This window comes from Carcharhinus amblyrhynchos, chromosome 19 (assembly GCF_965287045.1).
Source record: "Carcharhinus amblyrhynchos chromosome 19, sCarAmb.v2.hapA, whole genome shotgun sequence".
Taxonomy (NCBI): domain Eukaryota; kingdom Metazoa; phylum Chordata; class Chondrichthyes; order Carcharhiniformes; family Carcharhinidae; genus Carcharhinus; species Carcharhinus amblyrhynchos.
The window spans coordinates 34,969,691-34,981,602 of record NC_137342.1 but is presented as its reverse complement, the minus strand read 5'-3'; the positions used below and the strand labels follow the sequence as shown (position 1 = coordinate 34,981,602).

Here is an 11,912-nt window from a genome sequence, read left to right as displayed (position 1 = left end):
ATAGATCAGCACCCATTATACACAGTGCCTGATACTTAATTCCATTAACTGCAATAAACTGAATATCAGGTGCTATGCATCATGGCTAGCTGATCTGAAACCAAGATTTTTCTGCCACAGTCCAAAGTGAATTTCGATTCTATCAGAAGCACTCATACACTTAACTATTTCTCACAAATGAGTTCTGCAACAAGAACTCATTCTTTCCAAGATTTCCTATTTCCACCCAGGTACAATCCATTTTAAAACCCAAGTTTTCACCACTTAGTGATTTACTCTTCAATTTATGCAACTGATAGAGATTGATAGCTATAATTAATCAACAATTCCATTATTGTTTTAACTTATAAACAAGACAGTAGAAAGCAAATTAGATGTCTTCAGTCTTTTTCTTGGGCTAGCAATTTTTATGTAGTGTCCTGGACAAAGGCCCTTTAAATCTCACCAAAATTTTCTCAACCAAAAAATAAAACCTGCAGCAAACTTGACTAATAACTTTTGCTAAAAATTTAATTTGGAAACCTATCTTTTACCAGGAGAAACCTTGAAACATAGGACAGAGTAGGCCATTCAGCCCTTTGACACTGTTCCACCATTCAATGTGGTCATGACTGATCCTCTTTCTCAACACCCTCCCAATACCTCTTGTTACTTTGAGTCTAGAAACGTATCTATATCTTTCTTAAATATATTCGGTGATTCGGCCTCCACAACCTTATCTGGTAGAGAATTCCAAGGGTTCACCACCCTCTGCCTGAAGAAATTTCTCCTCATCTCTTCCTAAATGGCCTACCCCATATCCTGAGACTCTGACTCCTTGTTCTAGACTCTCCAGCCAAAGGCAACAACAACTTTGCAACCAGTGAAACATGAAGAACTGCTGAAATTGTGACTGGCCATCAAAGTCAGAGCGTCGCCCACATACTGAACTCCTGCCCGGAGAAACCATTAATCACAATGAGTCATTGAATTGATTATTAACCTCAGCATCAAACTATAACTGCTTCTCCAGCCATACAAATGATATATGTAGATGCACAGTGGTAGTAGATGCATAATTGTTTTAAGAGCCATAATTAGATGGTGATGTCATTGGGGTGTTGCAGGTTGCTTTTAGCTTCAGTTTGTACTCAGTACAGGGAAGACCTCCTAGAATGAATTTGTGGTTAGTTTGAATCTACATGTGCAAACCATATCTTTTCTTTTTGTTCAAAACCCACAATCCCTAAAATAGTTAGGACATTATAAAAAGAAAAGTATGAGAAAGCATACAAAAATGTCAAAGATGCTTTACAGAAGTCTGAACTATTGATTCGTTTTAACCTAAAGCTACGATTGCTGCTTGCTTGTGACAGTTCACCTTATGGAGTAGGGGCAGTAGTTTCACAAGTTAGGCCTTCAGGAGATGAACAACCAATAGCTTTTGATTTGCATACTCTGACAAGTATGAAACTTACTATGCTCAGCTAGAAAAAAAAGCATTGAGTATAATTTTTAGTATATGGTGGTTTCATTACATGGTCATCATTTCACATTACTGACTGGTCATTAACCCTTTACTAACTTTCAGCCATGTAAAGGCACACCTGCATGTGCTTGATATATGATAGTAGCAGATAAGAAACTGTTCTTAGAATTATAGAATTCTTATACCCCAAAAGGAGACCATTTGGACTATTGATCTGCATGATGCAATCCCACTCAGGCCAAAGTATGTACCCTGCTAGTCTCCCTGACACTAAGGAGCAATTTATTATGGCCAATCAACCTAACGCACACATCTTTGGACTGAGCAGGGAAACTGGAGCACCTGGAGGAAACCTATGAAGACAAGGGAGAACATGCAAATTCCACACAATCACCCAAGGCTGGAATTCAGCTGTGAGGCAGCAGTGCTAACCATTGGGACAGCATGGTGGCACAATCCTTCAGTCAGTTGGTAAATGTTTTCAGATCTTTTTGTATCATTTTTCTAATGGAAGAAGGTGGAAGAGAGCATATCCGGGGTGCGTGGGTTCCTTGATTATGCTTACTGCTTTTCTGAGGTAATGGGTAGTGTAGACGGAGTCAATGGATGGGAGGCTGGTTTGCGCAATGGACTGGGCTATGTTCACAACCCTTTGTAGTTTCTTGCAGTCTTGGTCAGAGTAGAAGCCATATCAAGCTGTGATACATCCAGAAAGGACGCTTTTTGTGGCGCATCAATAAAAATTGGTGAGAGTCGTAGTGGACATGCGGAATTTCCTGAGTCTCCTGAGAAATTAGAGGCATAGGTGGGCTTTCTTAATTATATCATCAGCATGGACGGGCCAGAACAGATTGGTGATCTGAACACCTAGAAACTCGAAGCTCTAAACCATCTCTACTTCTTCATGGTTGATGTAGGCAGGGGCATGTCCTCCACTATATTTCCTGAAGTCAATGACTATCTCTTTTGTTTTCCTGAATTGAGGGAGAGATTATTGTCATCACACCATTTCATCAGATTCTCTATCTCTTTCATGTGCTCCATCTCATCATTGTTTGAGATCCAACTCACTATAGTACTGTCATCAATAAACTTGAAAATGGAGTTGGAGTGGAATTTGGCCAAATAGTTACAACTGCATAAGGAGTACAGTATGGCTCTCAGTCATCAGTGTATAAGGAGTATATGGGGAGGCAGTAGCCTAGTGGAATTATTGCTACACTAGTAATCCAGAAACTCAGCTAATGTTCAGGGGATCCGGGTTCGAATCCCGCCACAGCAGATAGTGGAATTGTAATTCAATATAAAAAAAACTGAAAGTAAAGATCTACTGATGACCATGAAACCATTGTCAATTGTTAGAAAAACCCATCTGGTTCACTAATATTCTTTACGGAAGGAAATCTGCCATCCTTACCCGGTCTGGCCTACGTGTGACTCCAGAGCCACAGCAATGTGGTTGACTCTCAACTGCCCTCAGGCAACAGAGGATGGACAATAAATGCTGATCATATCCCATGAAAGGAGCTGAGGATACAGTCTTGCGGGGCATCAGTGTTGGGGATAATCATGGAGGAGGTGTCGTTACCTATCCCTGCCAATTGCAGTCTGTGGGTTAGGAAGTTGAGGATCCAGTCAGAGGCTGGAGCTGACCCCTAAGCCACGGAGGTTGAAGATGAGTTTTGTTGGGATAATGGTCATAGAGTCATAGAGATTTACAGCATGGAAACAGGCCCTTCAGCCCAACTTGTCCATGTTGCTTTTTTTTAAAACCCCCAATCGCAATTGCCAGCATTTGGCCCATATCGCTCTAAACCCATCGTACCCATGTAATTATCTAAATGCTTTTTAAAAGACAAAATTGTACCTTCCTCTATTACTACTTCTGGCAGCTTGTTCCAGACACTCACCATCCTGCGTGTGAAAAAATTGCCCCTTTTTTATCTCTTCCCTCTCACCTTAAACTTATGCCTTCTAGTTTTAGACTCCCCTATATTTGGGAAAAGATATTGGCTATCTAGCTGATCTGTACCTCTCATTATTTTATAGACCTCTATAAGATCACTCCTCAGCCTCGTACAGTCCAGAGAAAAAAATCCCAATCTATCCAGCCTCTCCTTATAACTCATTCCATCAAGTCCCGGTAGCATGCTAGTAGATCTTTTCTGCACTCTTTCTAGTTTAATAATATCCTTTCTATAATAGGGTGACCGGAACTGTATACAGTATTCCAAGTGTGGCCTTACCAATGTCTTGTACAACTTCAATAAGACACTCCAATACTGTATTCAGTGTTCTGACTAATGAAACCAAGCATGCTGAATGCCTTCTTCACCACTCTGTCCACCTGTGACTCCACTTTCAAGGAGCTATGAACATGTACCCCTAGATCTCTTTGTTCTGTAACTCTCCCCAATGCCCTACTGTTAAACTGAGTAAGTCCTGCCCTGGTTCAATCTACCAAAATGCATTACCTCGCATTTGTCTAAATTAAACCCCAGCTGCCATTTGTCAGTCCACTGGCCCAATTGATCAAGATCCTGTTGCAATTGGAGATAACTTTCTTCACTGTCCACTATGCCACCAATCTGAGTGTCATCTGCAAACTTGCTAACCATGCCTCCTATATTCTCATCCAAATCATTAATATAAATGCCAAATAACAGTGGACCCAGCACTGATCCCTGATGGTGTTGAAGGCTGAGCTGTATTCAATAATAGAAGTATGATACAACTGTCCTTGTTATCCAAATATTCCAGCGTTGAGTGTAAGGGCCAGGGAAATGGTGTCTACTGTGGACATGTTGCAGTGAAAGGCAAACTGTAGTGGATCCAGACAATCTAGGTGACCGGAGTTGATGTGTGCCGTGACTAACCTTTCAAACCACTTCATAATGATGAATGTCAGAGCCAACGGGCGTTCATCATTAAGGCACGCTGCCTGACTTTTCTTTGGTACTGGGATGATGGTCATCTTCCTGAAGCAGATAGGAATCTCAGATCAGAGAAAGGAGGGGTTAAAGATGTCTACGAATATCCTTGCCAACTGGTCCACGCAGGATTTGAGTGCTTTTCTGGGTACACCATCTGGACTAGTCGCTTTACTTGGGTTAACTTTCAAGAAGGCGGATCTGACATCCGCAATGGTGACCTCAGATACCGGTATGATCGAGGCTTCCAGAATGGATTATGTCTTCTCGCTGACCTCTTGCTCAAAACTAGCATGGAATGCATTGAGCTCATCGGGGAGGAGTGCACTGTTGCCAGTAATTCTAGTCGTCTTCACTTTGTAGCTTGTTATGTCATGTAGACTTTGCCATAATCGGTGGATACTCGTGTGGCTAGCCTGGGTCTTTTGCTTGGTTAGGTATTGTCTCTTGCTCTCAAATGAGGGGCATGCACACGATGGGTCGTGCGTGGGCTGCTCTTGGCGGTTTCGAGAGTGGCCTAGTATTTCGTGTCGTTGTGTGTGCTTAATCCTGGACCAGCAGACGGGCACAACAGCTCAGTGACTATCACTGCTAGCTGTGCAGATACATGGATTTGGGCCTGTGTCTGTGGGAGTTTGCGCATTCTCCCTGTGGTTGCGTGGGTTTCCTCCGGTTTCCTCCCACACCCCAAAGATGTGCTCTTAGGCTGATTGGTGTACCAAATTGACCCTACACTATTCTCCCCTGAATCTGTCTACATTAGGGATACCATTCACATACACACGGGGCGGGGTAGGTGTAGGAAAATGCTTTGTTGAAATGGCGGCGTGGGCTCGTTGGGCCGAGGGGCCTGTTTCCCGTGCTGGGTTGTTCTTTGTTCTTGGCATCTTTGGTTCTCTGTAGATCGTATCTGGATTTCTTCTAGAGGTCAGGATCACCCGATTTGAATGTCTCAGAGCAGGACTTCAGTCAGCCGTGGATATCTCTGTGCCTCCATGGTTTCCGATTGGGAAACACTTGCATTAGCTTCTGTGGCAAAAATTGCAAAGATTGTCTTTGATTTTAACTGTACATTCTTACAATATAAAATAAAGGTAAAGTCACCATAGTCCCAGGTGACTATAGCTGACTGGCGGTGAATTATTCTGAGGATCACCACATCTCAGGCGATGGCAAGGCTTTCATGAATATTGTTCGTGAATTCCAAATGGGAATGCTTCGTTAATGATCAGCTGATAGTGAGCAAGATAGGAACCTTTACTTGATTCTCCGATTAAAGTAAGTTTTCTAACTTAAAGCCCTGCAAGCTAATACTGTCTGCCAGCTTTGTGTGTTGATGATCAAGTCATCCTCATCACTTGAAAGTGTAGCTTGGCTAGACATTTTGTGGATCTTGTCTTGATGCTGTTTGGTACATGGTCTTAGTTGTTTAGAATGCTGTACCTGTCTGGCCTCTGGTTATGGCTTCTTGTGATGTCTTTCATACAGCTTGTCTTACATACAGCCTTAAAAATGTTGTAATTTCTAGGTGCATGTACGAAGCTGCATTGCATTAACTATTCCACTGATGGTGGAGGAATTACACATAGCCTTTAGACTCTATTCACCTATCAGTATGGTGTTGTACTTGCATCTGCTTTGTACTAGTTCCCACTGTGAAATCTTTAGGCTACTCCAACATGTCTCTTTGGAATGGTCCCATTGCAGCAGGTGCTATCACATGCTCAATTATTCTATTACATAGTTCTACTTATAAATTAGTCCATGGTTTCTGTAAGTTGTTGCCCAAAGGACATGAATTCTAGGCACTGCATTCAGGAGTTGAGCTTCAGTTATAACTAATCTTTGAGAATTGACTACATTTTCCCAGATATTTGAGTTGGCCATTGGTCAGACTGTTCCGTCTGTGGAAGCCTTTATTGCCGAAAGCAATTTTAATTTTAATGCTTTATCTGTTTCAGAAATATCATGTCTAGGAAACACGATTCAGCACATTGTCAGAACAAAGTAAATTCAGATGGGAGATCTGTTGCCTTTCAGTAGTGTGTTGGAAATTTTGTAGTTGTCTTTTAGCATTTTGCACAATTTTTAATACTATCCATTTTCTCAAATTATTGTAGTTAATTAGCTCTGTAATGCAGTACCTTTAGTGGTCACTGTCTTAGGTGGTCATATGATACTGTTTGACTATAAGAGTGGTGCTATTGGGCTCTTTCTGGCATTTCCCAGGTTTACATAAGCTGCGCAAAGCTGTGATTTAGGTAGGAAAATGGCTGTAGGATGTCAAAAGTGAAAACAAACTTTGGAAAAACCTTTTTTGTAAGCTGTTAGGAACTGTTCCTGAACAGATTCTTCTTCCTAGCCCGATCTGCAGTATTTTGTTTTCCCAGACCTCCAGTAGGGATAGTAAACTGTAATGAATGCTCCTGCCTGTGGAATTCTGCTTGTTGCCTGCTGTTTGGATTGTGATACAATCCCAGACCAAAGATACAGTGCAAGATTCTTACAGAACTGCAGAATTACTTACATATCTAAACATACCAATCGTGCACAATAATGTTGATTCTTAATTTGAAGATAGAACTATATACAAATAGGGTTAACTGAGAGATTAAGGATTATACATCTCATCTCTACTCATTGTTTCTTGTAGACTGACATCAAGTCATGGGACTAGTACATTGTATTCTGTTAGTATTGATTGACAATTTAATATGTTTCCTTAAAGATGCACGCACAGCATATCAACACTAATGGTTGAGTGAGGGACAAGCCAACCATGACATTATAGATTGTGGTGAAATACAATTCTGATAATAACCCTCAATGCCTCATGGATGCTGTTCTGAATCTATCCTGTTTAGCACAGCGGTAGTGCCACATAACATGTCTTGGACACCTTCAGCTTATCTAGATTTGTGGCCATGTTCAAGTATGTTTTACCCTTTACTCCTCTTATGGTGCGGGGGAAATATTAGATTTTTTTTAAACTTAAGAAAATGTAAGTTTAAAGTTTATTAGTGTCACAAGTAGGCTTACATTAACACCGCAATGAAGAAAATCCTCTAGTCGCCACACTCCAGCACCTGTTTGGGTACACAGAGAGAATTCAGCATGGCCAATGTACATCTTTCAGACTGTGGGAGGAAACCCGCGCAAACATGAGGAGAACTCCACACAGTGACACAAGCCGGGTCCCTGGAAGCTGTGAGGCAGCAGTGCTAACCATTGTGCCACCACAAGAAAGATCACTGGCGAGCACAAGAGCAAACAGCAGGTTGCCTGAATATTATTTTAGTTAATAAAAAGGCACCTGGTTCAGGGAAGTCAATGGTGAAATGTCTTTAATTTAACCAACAATTTAAAGTACCTTGTCTTTCCCAGCAGATCGGTAGTACAATTTGCCTGGGCAATCACTCTACGAATACAATACCCAATTTAGTTAATGGCAGATGAATTGTAATGGAGGATGTCACTAAGCTGCACCTGAGCTCAGAGCAGCAGCTGCTCACCTACACTAAGCAGAGTCTCCGCCTCCCCAGAGTCCTAATTGGCTAGTTGGGCTCATGTGTCCTCAAAGCGCCAATTCCATTGGTCATGTTATCCAATGACGCTTGGTGTGGGGAGGCGCGAGCGTTTCCCTGGGTAACGGGCAAAAGAGGCTAACGGAAGAAATAGGTCTCGAAGTGAGTTGATGTCAACTGGCTGAATTCTTACACATTTTACAGTTGTAAGTAATTTATGACAGAAGTGCGTCGTGTTTTAACGTTTATAATCCAAACGACCCTATCTTGAGGAAGAGAGACTGAGCAAAATAAAGAAAGCAGCGGATGGAGACCAATTTTACTCCTTGTATGTTATTTTTATCTTAAAGTTTTTTTTTGGTGGAGTCCTTATTCCCAGACTTATTCCAGTTTGCTGTAGCCTTTCAATAAGCTAAACCTGGTGCCTTTGTTTTCAGAGCCTTTAGAGAACGTGCGCCCATGAAAAAGTTTTGACTTTATTTTTAGTGGATAAGTTTAGTGTCTTGCCCATGCTAAGTTCTCAACTTGCAGTCATGTAGCGCCTTTTAATGATGTAAGAACATACCACAGTGTTTCGCAGCCAATGAAATACTTCTGAAGAGCAGTTGCAGTTTTGATGTGGGAAACAGCTCCCAGCACTCGTATAATAAATTATATTGACTGATCACTTATTATGTAGGCAAAGATCCTGTAAATGAGAATAAAATGAGTGAATGATTGTTGTATTTTTGATGGTGTTGGATGAGGAAGTAATGTTGGTTAGGATATGCTTTTGCTTTCATATAATGGAATCCATAACACTACTTGACAGTACCTCTGTTTAACATTCAAGACAGAATACCTCCAATAATGCTGCACTTCCTCAATATTTCACAGAAATAACAATATTGTCCAGGCTCTCATCTTGGAAGGAGGCTTGAACCCGCAAACTTCAGATTTTAAAGTGAGAATACAACTAATTGAACAAAGCTGACAATACCAGAGGTATGAAACACGGCAAACTGGTTGAGAATACAGGGGCTCCTCGAGGCTGTGGTTATAAATAACCCTTGAGTCATTCTGTTTAATACACATTAGTTGGCTTATTGCACTATTTTTTCAGGTCTGTAGCATGAGCTGCTCCGCAAAGCCCATATTTATTTGTATCTCAGACTCACAGTTGAAACCCTTAACCTATGATACTTCTTTTTCTGACCTCTCATAAACTTTGACTGATGCTGATGCCTTGCCATCATATATACCATATGCTTTCAAAAGTCTGTTAACCAGGGTTCAGGGTAAACACATTCCTCTTAGAGTGAAGGGCAAGGCTGGCAGAAGTCAGGAACTCTGGATGACTCGGGAAATTGAGGCCCTGGTCAAGAAGAAGAAAGAGGCACGTGATATACATAGGCAGCTGGGGTCAAGTGAATTTCTTGAAGAATATAAGGGTAGAGGAGTAGAGTTAAGAGAAATCAGGAGGGCGAAAGGGGACACAAAATTATTTTGGCAAATAAGGCAAAGGAGAGTCCAAAGATCTTCTACAAATACGTAAAGGGCAAAAGAGGAACAAGAGAGAGAATAGGGTCTTTTAAGGATTAGCAAGGTCATCCATGTGCGGATCCACAAGAGATGAGTGAGATTCTAAATGAATATTTCTCATCAGTATTTGCTGTTGAGAAAAGCATGCATGTTAGAGAACTTGGGGAAATAAATAGTGATGTCTTGAGGAATGTACATATTACAGAGAAGGAGGTGCTGGAATACTTAAAGCACATCAAGGTAGATAAATCCTGGACACACTCCCCGATGAGATATATCCCAGGACATCGTGGGATGCTAGGGAGGAAATTGCGGTTACCTTAGCCGAGATATTTGAATCATTGATCATCACGGGTGAGGTGCCTGAAGATTGGAGAGTGGCAAATGTTGTGCTTTTGTTTACAAGGGGCTGCAGGAAAAATCCTGGAAACTACAGACCAATGAGCCTCACATTTGTGGTGGATAATTTGTTGCATGGTAGTTTGAGAAACAGGATCTACAGGCATTTAAAGATGCAAGGACTGATTAGGGACAGTCAGCGTGACTTTGTGAGTGGAAAATCATGTCTGACAAATTTAATTGAGTTTTTTTGGAGGGATAACCAAGAAGCCAGATGAGGGCAGTGGAGTTGATGTTGTCTACATGGACTTTAGCAAGGCCTTTGACAAGATACCGCATGCTAGGTTGTTGCATAAAGTTAAATCTCATGGGATCCAGGGTGAGGTATCTAAATGAATACAGAATTGGCTTCTTGACAGAAGCCAGAGGGTGGTTGTAGAGGGTTGTTTTTCAAACTGGAGGCCTATGACCAGTGGTGTGCCTCAGGGATCAGTGCTGGGCCTGCTGTTTGGATGATTTGGATGAGATTATAGGAGGCATGGTTCTTAAATTTGCAAATGACACCAAGATTGCTGGCATCATGGGGACAGTGAAGAAAGTTACCTCCAATTGCAATGAGATCTTGATCAATTGGGCTGGTGGGCTGACGAATGGCAGATGGAGTTTAATTTAGACAAATGCAAGGTGATGCATTTTGGTAGATTGAACCAGGGCAGGACTTGCTCAGTTAATGGTAGGACACTGGGGAGAGTTACAGAACAAAGAGATCTAGGGGTACACGTTCATAGCTTCTTGAAAATGGAGTCATAGGTGGACAGAGTGGTGAAGAAGGCATTTGGCATGCTTGATTTCATTGGTCAGAACATAAGAACATAAGAAATAGGAGCAGGAGTAGGCCATCTGGCCCTTCGAGCCTGCCCCGCCATTCAATAAGATCATGGCTGATCTGTCGTGGCTCAGTTCCACATTCCCGCCCTCTCCCCATAACCCTTAATCCCCTCTCTTATCAGAAACCCATCAACCCACGTCTTAAAAATATTTAGCAAGGTAGCCTCCAACACTTCAACGGGCAGAGAATTCCAGAGATTCACCACCCTTTGAGTGAAGAAGTTCCTCCTCAACTCCGTTCTAAACCTCCCCCCCCCCTTTATCTTGAGGCTGTGCCCCCCTAGTCCTACTGTCCTTTCTGAGCGGGAAGAGTCTTTCCACCTCTATCCTATCCATCCCATTCATCATCTTATACGTCTCAATGAGATCTCCCCTCATTCTTCTAAACTCTAACGAGTACAAGCCTAGTTTATTCAGCCTCTCCTCATAGCTCAACCCCCTCAATTCCGGCATCAGCCTAGTAAACCTCCTCTGCACTCCCTCCAAGGCCAAAATATCCTTGCGTAAGTATGGCGCCCAAAACTGCACACAGTACTCCAGCTGCGGCCTCACCAATGCCCTATACAGCCGCAGCAAGACCTCCCTACTTTTATATTCAATCCCCCTCGCTATGAAGGCCAGCATCCCATTCTCCTTCCTGACCACCTGCTGCACCTGCAAGCTGGGTTTTTGCGACTCATGCACAAGGACCCTGAGGTCCCTCTGCACTGTCGCCTGCTGCAGTTTTTCTCCACGTAAGTAATAATCCTTCCTACCATTATTCCTACCAAAGTGGACCACCTCGCACTTGCCGACATTAAGTTCCATTTGCCAGTTCCTGGCCCATTCGCCCAGCCTATCTAGATCCTTCTGCAGACTCTCCACACCCTCCGCACAATTTGCCGTTCCTCCAATCTTGGTGTCATCAGCAAATTTCGACACCCTACACTCGGTTCCCTCCTCCAGATCATCTATATAAATGGTAAATAGCTGAGGCCCCAGCACCGACCCCTGAGGCACTCCACTATTCACCAACCGCCAATCCGAATAGCACCCATTGACCCCCACTCTCTGCCTCCTATTTGACAGGACATTGAATACAGGAATTGGGACGTCTTGTTGAAATTGTGCAAGACATTGGTAAAGCCACACTTAGAATACTGTGTGCAATTCTGGTCACTCTATTATAGAAAGGACGTTATTAAACTAGAAAGAGTGCAGAAAAGATTTAGTAGGATGCTACCAGGACTTGATGGATTGAGT

General features: G+C 42.4%; 1 protein-coding gene across 3 annotated transcripts in view; it reads left to right on the top strand.

The window, feature by feature from the left end:
- The first annotated feature begins 8,049 nt into the window (after positions 1-8,049).
- LOC145355450 (uncharacterized) overlaps positions 8,050-11,912 on the top strand; it is a 68,869-nt gene continuing 65,006 nt past the window's right edge. The window contains exons 1-2 of one of the 3 annotated variants that reach the window (XM_080207571.1): positions 8,050-8,084; positions 8,799-8,906. The gene's annotated coding sequence lies outside the window, so the exon portion shown is untranslated. Of the gene's footprint in view, positions 8,129-8,167; positions 8,251-8,798; positions 8,907-11,912 lie in introns of those variants that run through there. The other 2 variants (XM_080207570.1, XM_080207572.1) reach the window with 2 other exon arrangements.